Below are 12870 nucleotides of genomic sequence, written 5' to 3'. Positions count from 1 at the left end.
ACTAAAAAATGGTTTGTTAAAGGAAAACGATTTCCAGTCATAGGAATTATATTTCACGTGTGTTTTTCAAGCAAATACCTAAACACTTATTCCTCAAAAAAAGCTCAAAAAATTTCAGTGCAATAATGATGATAGAAATTTGCTTTAATTTCAACTTTTCCATTCTGAAATATTCATAAGAATGTACTGAAAATACATTTGCTTTTGAGTTTGGGATGAATGGTTATTTAGAAGACATCAAAAATGGAGTAAGGGTGAAGAATTTTCTTTTTCTCTTGAGTATATATTTCAACTTTTTTATTTTATTGTTATTCTTCCCACTATACATTTTTCTAGATTAGGAAACATGCTGTGTTCACCTTTTCTCCCGTTCTTGAAACACATTCTTTTGAGTTGATTGCCATGCCCAGTTCTCTCTGCAATGAAATAATACATTTAAACTAATTACTAATGTAGACATTTCAGCCACAGCTTATTATCAAAGCAAATAGGTTATTCTACTACTAACAGTCATCCTCATACTGAGTAAATTACTAACTCTCATAATTAGTATTTTGTTTAGTATTCTTCATCTTAAATTCTGAATACTATGACTGAACATCCATGTATTGGATGTCAAAATGAACACAGACATATGTTACCAAATAGCAAAAAAACCCCAACTTTTTCTGTCATAATTTGAAAAACCTTTTACCTTTGCTTGACAAGGTGGACTAGAGCTTAGGTACAGATGGCAGTGCAATGTCATTTCACATACTTTTATATCTGTGCTGTACTTGAGAAGAGGAGAAGTGGCATTTATTTTTTAAAAATTTCATTTACTTTCAATTTTCCTCTGTATTAAATCAGCTTTTCTTCTGACATCACCAAAAAGAGGGAAGAATCAAATGTGAGAGACTGGCTATAGATTAGCACAGCTGTGGAGATAATGCAGTTTGCATATATGATATGAAGAACAAAGATGCTCAGGATAATAACAAAGTGGGGCACTCTGCCTTATGGACAACTGGGAAACAGCTTCAAAGAGAAATTAAGCTTAGAACAGTCTTATCTGTCACACTTATCAACAGCTCCCTTCCAACATAGTTTCTCAGCTCTTGAATTCATTCTGAAAGGCAGGAGATATTCCCCCAAATTAATCAATGATCCAGGTAACAGAAACATAAGGTGATTAGCTTAAGCTGGACGATTAAGCTTTTGAATGCCTGGATTTGGGGAGCTGAATCACTCTCTTTGAAACTGTTTCCAGCAGAGTAAGTCCAAGTCCTCATTAAGCCTTGCTTAATACTAAGCTACATGATTTTAATATTTATTTCTCACCTCCACTCCCCTCTGCCTTCCCATCCAAAGTTTGGGGATGTAGTGGAGAGGGGAAAAGCTAAGGAAGTTTGTGCTCTAGATGATGTTTGTGGGATCTGCACCCCTGTAAGACAATTCCTTGCTGTAAAATGCATGTGAAATGCCCACAGCTATGGTTTGGAGGGGAAGTTCTCACCAGCAGCAGGCCTTTGTTCCTCCTGCAAACAGGCAGGGTTTGGTTTCTGCATTGATATCCATTCCCAAGCAAGCAGCAAATGGAAGATCTTTCACTACAGACTATTAAACTTCAAAAACAAGACTATGCAGCCTTTCAACTCTTTTATACGTAGCCAATGTTTTGAATATGTTCTAACAGCTATCAAGAAGTTGCAAGACACAGGTCATCCAGGACATTAAGTTTGTGGTCTTGATTCAAATACCTTTTTCCTGTGATTTTCTTTCAGCTTTATTAAAAATGTTAACTGTTACAAAAGAATAATTACGGGTTTGCTTTCAGGAATCTTTTCTGAATCTACTTATTCATTTGGTTGTGTTTGTTGTCTGGGTTTTTTTTTTAAATCATTTCAGATGATCATTGCTGTTTTCCATACAAAAATCACCAGCTTTAAGTACTCATAACCGAAACATGGCAGAGTGAAAAGCTGAGAATTTTCGGGCAATAAAAAAAAAAAAAAAGAAAAAAAAAGAGACAAAAATGGTAAAACTGTTTTCACATGTACAAGGTAATTATATGGTTTAGGTGCTCCATTGAAAGAGCAAGTTAAAAATCAGTCACCTTTGTACAGAGAGTTTAAACAGGATGAAGCACTGAACAATTGCTTTCGATGCTGGATCTATGGTTGAAATAATAAAAGGGAAAACCAGCAAAATTCCTTATGTCCATGTCCAGTTCTCATACAGTCTCTTCACTTTTCATCTGCTTTTTTATTTCAGCTGTTCAATGTACAAGGTATTAATCATCACAGCACAGAGTAAAGGAAACCTGCAACCCAAGGATACTGTTTCTGTTGAAATTCATCAGTAAATATCAGAAGTCCTTCTTAACAACTCCACTTAGAAAACTGAAGGTTAACAGAATGATTTAGGAAGTCAGGAATAATTATAAAAATAATTGTGTACTAAAGTTTTTGTACTGATTTTATAATTTCTCAGCTAAATTATACCACAGTTCCAACTAGGACTGCTGCTTGAGAAAATAATGACAAGGTTGGAAAGCACCAAGTGACTATAATTATTGCTATGTTAATATCTGGATCCCATAGAAGTTAAATTTGCAAGATCATTTAATAAAATATCAGAAATGTGGTATAAATTTGATATCATAAAAGTGACAGGCATCCTTAAGTAGGTTTGGGGTTTTTTTTAATGCTGATATAACATATTTAAGAAAACCTTTAAATATTTTATACTAACAGAGTTTAACCTTGCTATACTTGCCACAGTGGTGAGCAAACACTTAAAATTAATTTTATATCAAAATACATCTCTGTAGCCATTTTAAATTCATCTATAAGTAAATTGATTTCAGTGGGAGTTATGTACTTAATCACCTTTGAGAAAGTGGGCCTCAGTCCCTAATCAAGTCTGCTTAAATATGCTAACTGAATTGTTTTGAAAGTGCTGACATTCTGGAGCTCTGCATTATCACTGGGTGTTTCTGGGTATTTGATGTAATAACATATATCTAATCTTGTTCAAGGAAAAAACACATTTTGGTAATTGGCAAAGCATTTTCCATGATTACTACTGACTTTCATCTTGTAAGTATTATATTGCTGTGGATGTTTATCTGGGATACAAACAATAAATAGCTCTGCATATTTTTTTAATATCCTTCTAGATGAAGCTATATATAGACATCTGTATTATTTGTCTCAGACTGGCCTAATACTTCCTTCCTGCTATGATGAGTTGAGCTAGTTATTCCATTGATTTTATTGTTTGTAGATTGTTCTTCTCTGACATCAGAACTGTATATCATAACACTTCATCCTTCAAGGCTGCAGGACTCTCACAACCTTGAGCTCATCATGTTCAACAAGGTGAATCTTTCCAGAGAGATTACACTTAGTGTCAAAACAAGATTTATAAAAAAAGAAAAAATTAAATAACTACATATTTTCTTCTAAATGGTTCTTCAGAGCTTTCATTCTATATAAACCCATTGTGTTTCAATGAAAGACCTTGAGGTATTGAATTATTGAAGATTCTTTAGAGCAGACTCCTGATTCATGCTGTGTTCTATATAATGTTTGCATGAATTCAAGTAGGGAATTAAATATTAGATTATGTATATTAGGCTAAAAATCACCTTTCTACCTTCTAAGCTTTGACATGGGGGATTAAAATCCCAGTGGAAATTGGGTCATTAAAGAAAGAGTTAAACATTATGTTGTAGTAAAGCAAAATAGAGGCAAGTGTATTCAAAAGGAGGGGGAAGAATTGGTGGAGTGGAACTTAGAATGGAATACATTAATATTTTTGAAGTGAGAGAATTACAAACTTTGTGCTTTTTGCAAGTATAAGAATCTTTTATTACGTCCAAAACTATTGAAGTAAAAATTGAGATAAACATGGAAAAGTGGGGGAAACTTAAATTTAGATACTGAGGAGAGGATAATAACAAGATTTCTGTAAGAATATGATAGGCATCTAGAGCTGCAGATCCATGGAAAACTGGTGCAACATGATATATGAGATGGAAAGATAAGGGAGAGGTGTCATGCTGCCTTAGGCATGAGAGGGAAGTAGGGAGGAATGGTTTATTTGAAAATACAGAAAAAATAGTTTGGTAATAAAGAGAACAGTCATTTAAGAGAACAGTGGAGGGTGGTGGATAAGTGGATTAAGATGGCTGTTAAAACCAGAAAAAAAAAAAAACAACAACAAAGAAACAAGACTATTATACATGAGAGAAGAAACAAAATCCCTGGAAAAGAAATTTGAAAAACAGAGACACAGACCACAGATGAGGGTGAGTGGAACAGAAGATAAAAATAAATAACAAGCCAGTTACCAGGGTGTTTCTCAGTGTAAATTATGCATAAACTTTAAGCTAAAATGAATTTTACATGCTGCATGGAATGTGTTGATGCACACAGAGCCTTATCTGAGGACCACTTGAATCAATGGTAGAAACCGCCCACGGTTATTTTTAGGCTAAAATCACACTTGCAACTCTGCTGATGCAAAACAAGAGCTAAAATTTGACCTTTGAAAAGCAGCCATATTTTGGGAGGACTTTGATGATGCCTCTGCTTAAGGAAGCTCCTCCAAGAGCTGTGAGTGCTTCTGAAGGGAGGTGGTGTGAGTGAGCCTGAGTTCACAGTAGCCAAACTCTGCCCCTCCTTGCCAAGGTCAACAGCTGGGATTATAACACTGTTCTTGTGGCTGACACTGTCATGGGTATCACAAAACATCTTGCAGATTGTGGGGAAGTGATATTCTGTTGAATGAAAGCTTGAGTATGTTCTCGATCACAATTGTAGCAATTCAGTATCAATCTGGCAGCACCAGCATGCTTCAAATTCTGTGCCCATTGCCATCGTCAGGCTGGGCTTTTTGGAGTGGTTTATAATTCAGCTATTTGAAATCATACTGGGATGAAACTCAACTTACAATTTCTTATTCAGGCTGTATTTTGTTCTCATGATATTGCATTTAAATAGTTTCATTCCCTTTCTAGGATAGCAACTGATTGAAATAAATGTTTCAGGAAATACTGTTGCAGTTTTTTTACCAAACAGTGCTTATTTAAAAAAGGAAACTTCACTCCTATTACATCGCCAGCACAGACAATAAAGAGAAATGAATCCAATACCACTTGTGAAGTTTGTCAATGTACTCTTTTATAGGTATGCTATCATTGCAACAACAGCTTCACTGCATGGCAAGTTCCCTGCTTTGGTCAGGTAGAAGAGAAACCTTTATATTCAGCCCAATAAGATTTTAAGGCAGTTTTTTGCTTCAATAAGATTTTAAAGCAGTTTTTTGCTTCTGTCTGCTTTGGGTGTGGTGGTTGAGGTTTGAATTTCCTGTTTCTGACATTTACACAGGTGCTCTAAGCTCCTTGTTCTCCAGATGTGCTCTTTCCCACTAGCAGTTCCCAGTCATTGTTACACAAATAGCCACATGCACTTAACTAGCCACCACATTGAGTGAACAAATACAAACAAATTTGTCCTTCTTGAAAACATCATCTTTACATAATAATGTAAACCATCTAAGGGGTCTAACCTTACAATCAAGGTGACCTTTGTTGCTGTGATCCTTCACTCAAACGAAAGCAATAGTTAACTAACACTGAAAGATATTTAATTCCGTGCCAGTTTAAGGCATGGCAATACAATTTTCCTTTCCTTTCCTTTCCTTTCCTTTCCTTTCCTTTCCTTTCCTTTCCTTTCCTTTCCTTTCCTTTCCTTTCCTTTCCTTTCCTTTCCTTTCCTTTCCTTTCCTTTCCTTTCCTTCCTTCCTTCCTTTCCTTTCCTTTCCTTTCCTTTCCTTTCCTTTCCTTTCCTTTCCTTTCCTTTCCTTTCCTTTCCTTTCCTTTCCTTTCCTTTCCTTTCCTTTCCTTTCCTTTCCTTTCCTTTCCTTTCCTTTCCTTTTTCTTCTATTTTTCTTTACTACAATATCCTGTTTAACTTTTTCTTTAAAGACCCAATTTCCACTGGGATTTTAATCTCCAATGTCAAAGTTTAGAAGGTAGAAAGGTGATTTTTAGCAGAATATACAAGACCAGTTCATGACCAGAGTGTCACCTCTTCCTCAGGAAGCAATTTTTACTTTAATTATTGTTCTGATCCTTTCCTATTGTTGTATGAGCCATTATTGTGTGAGCCATTATGTACATTATTGTATGTATTCACTACTGGGGAATTTCTACTTTGGTGTTGTTCGTTTTCAAAAGTAGTTTCTCTGAACATTCTCCTTCATAAACACATACTTGCTTTTTGATTTTTCTTTTAGTTCACATAGACTCATTTCACATGGAAATTTGCAGGACTTTCATGCAGAAATTCAGTGAGATTCTATGGAACAGGTTTCCCAACTTATATCAGTTCTCCATAGGCCAGAAGAGCAACAGAAGCAGATAAATAAGTGCATATTTTTGATAGATTTTTTATTTCTAAATTTGGAATATTAATGGACAGAAAATACTACATGCTATCCTAGAAAGCAATTTTTTAAAATGTATATATGTATATAGAGGCCCACATGTATACATTTATATATATAAATATGTGTATGCAGAGACATAATACCTGTCCATATGGGCCAAAATACACCAGGAAACTCCTTTCTAATTTAATACTGAACAGAGGGCAAAGCAGGTTGGTTTATTCCCTGTGCAGTCAGACACTGCTCTTACAGTCAGAAGTAGAGTTTTCCACTGATGGAACCTGCTCTCAGTTTTCAAAGCACTCCACTAGTTTAAACCATATAAGCCATAACTATTTGGGCCTCTGTGAGAGAATTCATTAAAGACCCATCACCATTTTACAAATGGGTAGGCAGAGAGGTTCAGCCAGCTATCCCAGGATAAATGTATTATTATTGAAATCAGACTCAAAAGATCACTCTTGGTTACCTAGTCCAAGGAAATGCAGCAATTAGAGCTCCATTCTATCAAAACCAGCCAGGAAAGCATTACAGGACAGCAGGTGCCACCTACCCTCACTTAAACCAGGGCAACTTTGATTGGAAAGTCAAGTTAAATTAGATCAGAGAGTTGCATGGAGATGAAAAGAGGTTGTATTGCGGTGGGGATCAGCCTCTTCTACCAGGCAATCAGTGACAGCACAAGAGGAAACAGAGTCAAGCTGTTCCAGGGAGGTTTGGATTGGATATTAGAGAACATTTCTTCACTGAAAGGGTGATCAGGCATTGGAGCAGGTTGCCTAGGGAAGTGGTGAAATCGCCATCCCTGGGAGTGTTCAAATAATGTGTGGATGTGGCACTTGGGGACATGGCTGAGTGGTCAACACAGCAGAGTTAAGTTAATGGTTGGACTCAATGATCACAGAGATCTTTTTGAACCCAAACTGTCCCATGATTCTATGAACAGGAATAACAAATGACAAAAAGGAGGTAGAATTCTGGACTTTTTACAGGTAAGAGAAATAGATAATCTATACTACAGAACATTAAGGCTTGAAGCCCTTGACAGTTAGAAAAGGCTAATTTAAGTTTAATTTTATTGTCTCACTGTATGCTTTCTTTTACAAATCAGGTTTGCATCAATCAACTAAGTGCAGTTCCAAATTTATTATGAATCCTGTTTCAATCAGTGTAGAGGATTGATAACATCACAGAACAAGAAATATTTTTTACTGAAAGATACTCAGTGCTTTCTTATTTTTCTCCTTATCATTAAATTTGAATTACTGATGAACATAGTTTCTGAAATGTCATAGCATATTTAGATAATCTCATACATAAAATATTTCGGGACAAATATAAAGAAATATAACAAATATAAAACCAGAAAGACAAAAATGGGAGAGAATTTTTTAATAGGTGGTGCTATGACTTCTTATCTGTGATGCATGGGAAGTGCTAGTGAGCATGCCAAAAAAAGCTGTCAACTGAGAAATCTTGGTTGCAGATGAGAAAACAAGTGATATGTAACACAGAGGCAAAGAGCTTATCCCTTGCTTTCCTCACATATGAAAATTACTTTGAGAAAATTAGTTGAGTCCTATGAGAGAATTAGCAATAAAACTGATGGGTACCAAATAGTTTCACAGTGTGACAAGAACTCTGAAAAGGTCAGCTTCGTACTATTTGACTTCATGAAACTGCGACTAAAAAAAAAAAAATAGAAAAAAAAAAAAGGAAAGCACTTCAGAAAATGCTTGTGATATTTTTCTCAAGCTGATTTTTTCTAAAGAGTAATTTTTCCTACTACTGATCAATAGGACAGGAAAAAGGGGAGATTCATCTACTGATGCCTATTTCCTTGCTTTCTAATACAAATGTGACTCTCAACTTGTCAAGCGTTTATTCACTTTTGTCTTCTTCTGCGCAGCATTACTGACACAGCATGAACCAAAAATGATTGCAGCGTCTACAAAAGAATTAGATAAGAAAAAGAATATTATTCATTAGAAAATGGTTTTGGATAAGTACATTTCATTAGAGGATAAGATCTCAAAGAAATTAAGGGCATTACTTAGGCATTCCTGTTTCATAAACAATGTAACTGCAACAATGAAAAGGACCAACTGCAATTTTTAATATCGTCTGCCATATTCTGAGCCAGAACAAACCCCTGCTTCTGTACATTCCACTTATATAAATTTCAAAGGTAAGGACTCGTCTATTTTCAGAATCTTAGAAAATCACAGTATGATGTACTTAACTGCAAATAAACTGTGGTTCCAAAGGAGCCTGGATAGATTAGGTCTCAGTAGGGCTTCATTCTAACATAACTTCACACACTTTGTCAATAGAAAGGATTAGTTTGTTTTTTTTTTCTTGGAGTTTCCAGAACAGAACAACAAGCTATGAATGCTTGGAGGCACAATTAAAAGAGCATTTCATAAAAGTCAATCTTATTTTAAAAGGAAAACAGATTATAAACTCACGAATGCAACTTTGGGACCCATATTTACTTGTGGGTATAAATTACCCATGCTATGGTGCTCCATTTTATATGCCTACATATAAATTACAATAGTGAAAATACCAGGTATTATGTTCCTGGACGTGTTCAGAGTGGATGTAGAGAAAGGACCCTATAAATGGGTGTAGAGAAAGGACCCTATGTACTAGCAGTCAAGGGGAGAAAACAAATAAAAAAGGGAGAAAAATCTTTCTCACCTACTTTTCAGAATGAGCACAGAGTAATTATTAAGCTCCAAAGTATATAATACACCTACTGAAGATTTTCATTTCATTGTTGTCACCACCAATAGGTCATGTTAAGTACGGCTTTAGGCTTTTCTCTTTTAATGTACTGCACGTTGAAAATTGAGCACAAGAAGGCATTAAACTTCCAAATGAGTATGTATATTTATTGATTATTTTATTTCAGCTGGGGTCATTAACAATCAGTCATATAAGGAGTAGTTTTAAGCCTTTTTTCTTCCCTAGCACTACACGACACACAGAAACACTGAATAAGCCTTCTGCTACATTTCAGGCTCCCGAACACAAAAGTTTATTTTGAAAGAGAGGAACAGACACATCCATCTTTGAGGAAGTGAAATCTGCTCTGATGCAGATTTTCTGTAGGTGACAGTTTTGATTCGAGAGATCCACAAGTTGTAAACTAAAACTAGCAAGTTAGGGTTGAATACAAGTTGTAGAAAGAGTTGTCAGATGCTACAGCCAAGTAATGATTAGAGCCAAAAAAAAAAAAAGTCTAAAAATTTCATATTTCCCTACATGACTCAAAGCATTCTGCTTATCTTCGTGCCTCCCAGTCCTTCTTGTCCCACTGACAAGCCTCACCAGTAGCTCCACACTGGGGCCTGGGAAAAAATTCTCCTCTTGAAAATTACCAATACCCTCCCATATCCACAGCTCATACCAAATAACAGCAAGGGAGGCAGAGACAGGCCACAGGAGCTGACTACACATATTCCAGAGAAAAAAACTTGGAAAAGATGGGACACTGGTGTGTATGAAACCTACCTCTAACTTCTTCCACTGCTTGGATTATTCAGCAGCTTCTTCTCATTCCTCTCCCCCTCAATGCTCAGCCCTGCTCCTTTCCAGCAATCCAATCTACTTTTCCCCTGCTCCTTCCTTCCTAATCCTCCTTTAGACCTTCCAAATATCTCAACAGGTAAACACACCAATCTCTTTCCTTGCTAAAACTCAGTGTCATCTGGGTTTTACCCTGTGCTTTGGTTATGTTTCCCCATACCACAAACCTCAGCCTTGGAGAAACTCTTGTTATCCCTTTTCCCTTCCAGAGCTGCTGTCAGTTTTTGGATGCAGTCTGACACTGGCTGGTGGGAGATGCAGGAGGATGAGGTTTGGCAGCTGTTGCACATCCCTCGGAGTCACCTGCACCACGTGAAAACCAGCAGCCTACAAAGCTCCCTGGCTACCCTGCCTGCCCACATGTTTTTAGGAGACTCTCACACCTGCTGAGATTACTTATCCCTTTTTCAGAAAGCTGCTGTCAGTGTTGATTCTCCCTGAAGGTAGTAGGTGTCAGGTGGGAATTTGGTAAGGCTCTGTGTGTGAGACCATCTGGGGCAGGCTCAGGTTTTTTGCCAGGCTAAATCAGCTGCTGTTTCCAGTCTCCTGTTGGTTCCCAGTCACACTGGCTTCAGTGCCCTGCCCTGCTCCCGAGGTGTGGTTAAGTGTGCCTACTTTCTGTAATCCATGGGAATATAAATAAGTGAAAAAATAAATCTGGAGCAGGGGGTTTTGTTATCTTATCAGGAGCTTCCAGCTCATTTAATCAAAATACTGAAATAAAAATCTACCTACTTTTCCCATGGAAGTTCCAGCTTTCAGTGCAATTGAAGTAGAGAATGACTTTCTAAAATATGGAACTAAAAACATTTAAATATATTATTATAGGTATTACAATGTAAATCATAACAGGTATGCCTAGAATACTTTTACGCTGACTTCATGGGAAGATAGAAAAGCACAGTACATGAGCTGAAAGGCAGCCATAGCAGCATGCCCACTTTGAACAGAATATTTTCTAATTTTTTACCTTTTGGGAGACAGGATGTGTAAACTCACTTTTTCTAACTAGATTGGAAAAAAAAAGCTGAGTTAAAATAAGATGAGATGAAATGTTCACCTTCCCATCAGAAATCATGATTGTGAAGTTAAGTGCTGCTGTACTGCTATATTAATGATAATGGGATTCATACAATTTCTTTCCACTCTTACAGCTTTTTATTTCTGTGTGATACTATAGCCCACTCAGCCCTATCAGTGGCAGAGGTTGTATCTGCTTATGTACAAGTAGCAGCCTCATTTAGGGGAATAAAAGTTGTTTATGTTGGTTTGCTTTTACAGAGGAGTATAGGATAAATAATTAACCCAGTGACCCCTTTCCTGCTTGTGCAACATTTGTGCAATTACCTAAAGCTCTGATGGCTGCAGAGCCATGAAAGTGATGGCAAGAAGAAGGGTTACACTGAACACCCACAAAAAGATGTGTGACGTGGGTGTGAATGCAGCAAGGCAACACAGGCAGCACCCTGTGCTTGTTTCCCTCTCACCCACACCTACTTTTTTTCATTTTTTCAAGTTTGTAAGACTAAATCTTTTTATGAGTTGTAAGGTGGCACTTTCGTGAATGTGGCACCTGTAAAATGGGACAAAAAGACACAAATATTCAAATGAAAGCAGAAACCCTATGTGTCTCATTTGTTTCTTTAGTATTGGTTGACTCATCTATATATGGAAGAAAGCATTTGAGTGCCTTTTAAATTCTCAGAACTAATTCTTTTCTTCAGGTTGTAAAATCCATATACCCTATTTGCAGGTTATTATCACCTGTTGACCAGGACTTGAATGTCTGTGCATCAGAGTTTTGCACAACTAAGGCATAACCTGAGACTGTCAGATGATGGAGCTACACATATGAAGGCATCACACAAATTCTGAAGCAGCTTCTTGTAGTGCTTCTGGATTGTTAAATTGAGTCATCTGGGATCTCTTTAGTCAAATTTACTTCCAGTGGTTCAGATTACAGGTCAAAATGCTTCCCAACATTGGCATAAAAACTGTGCTACTGTGCTCCCAAGCAGAATGCTCTGACAAAACAGTCTGCAACTTACCGAAAAATTCAGTATGCTCTGGTATTTCCAGATCAATTGGGTAGTATTTTTTTTTCTTTGAGAAGACATTAAAGTTCTGAAACCATAAGGTTACTCATTATTTGAGCTCCAAGCAGAGAAAAAAATATAGCCTAGATTGAGGAAAGAAAGGAATCGAATGCTCTTCACAGTTACTTGGTTTTGTCTAGCTCAGTCTCTATTAAACAAAAGAAATCTGGTTTCTCTCCCCACCTTTTCTCTACATATTTGCAGCTAGATTCTGGTTCTGTGTGTGCTGGTGCCACTGCCATGGATGTAATGCAATGCTATGCATTTTAGCATTAAAGTCATAGCTGGACACCCTACTTGCTTAAATAACTTTGTTTCTTGGAGGAGGGAAACTATCTGATTTTTCTAAATTCTTCCAAGGCAAATAAACTGCTGTGTTGGTTGACATCACTATCAGTTTGGGCTAAATTATTTTTTATTTCCATAAATTAGAGGACTGGAGGTACTCTGTGTACTCATCTAATTCTTTTTGCATAACACAGGTCATATGATTTTTCTGATTTGGCTCCATTTGAATCAGACTACCTCATTTAGAAATAGCATCTAAAACTGATTTTAAAATTACCAGTGATGACCAATCAACCAAACCACTTAGCTGGCTTTCCTCATTTTAAAATGACCTAATTTTAATTTTATTTTCCTTTTAGGAGCGTCTAATAGCTGATTTCAATGCACCTATGAAATGCTTCCAGCCTCCACTCATATTTCTGTCTGCTGGATTGAATAACATACTATCAAAGTT

This window comes from Lichenostomus cassidix, chromosome 4 (genome assembly GCF_008360975.1).
Source record: "Lichenostomus cassidix isolate B80296 chromosome 4, HeHo_3.0, whole genome shotgun sequence".
In the NCBI taxonomy this organism is placed as follows: domain Eukaryota; kingdom Metazoa; phylum Chordata; class Aves; order Passeriformes; family Meliphagidae; genus Lichenostomus; species Lichenostomus cassidix.
This window is presented reverse-complemented; position numbering follows the sequence as displayed.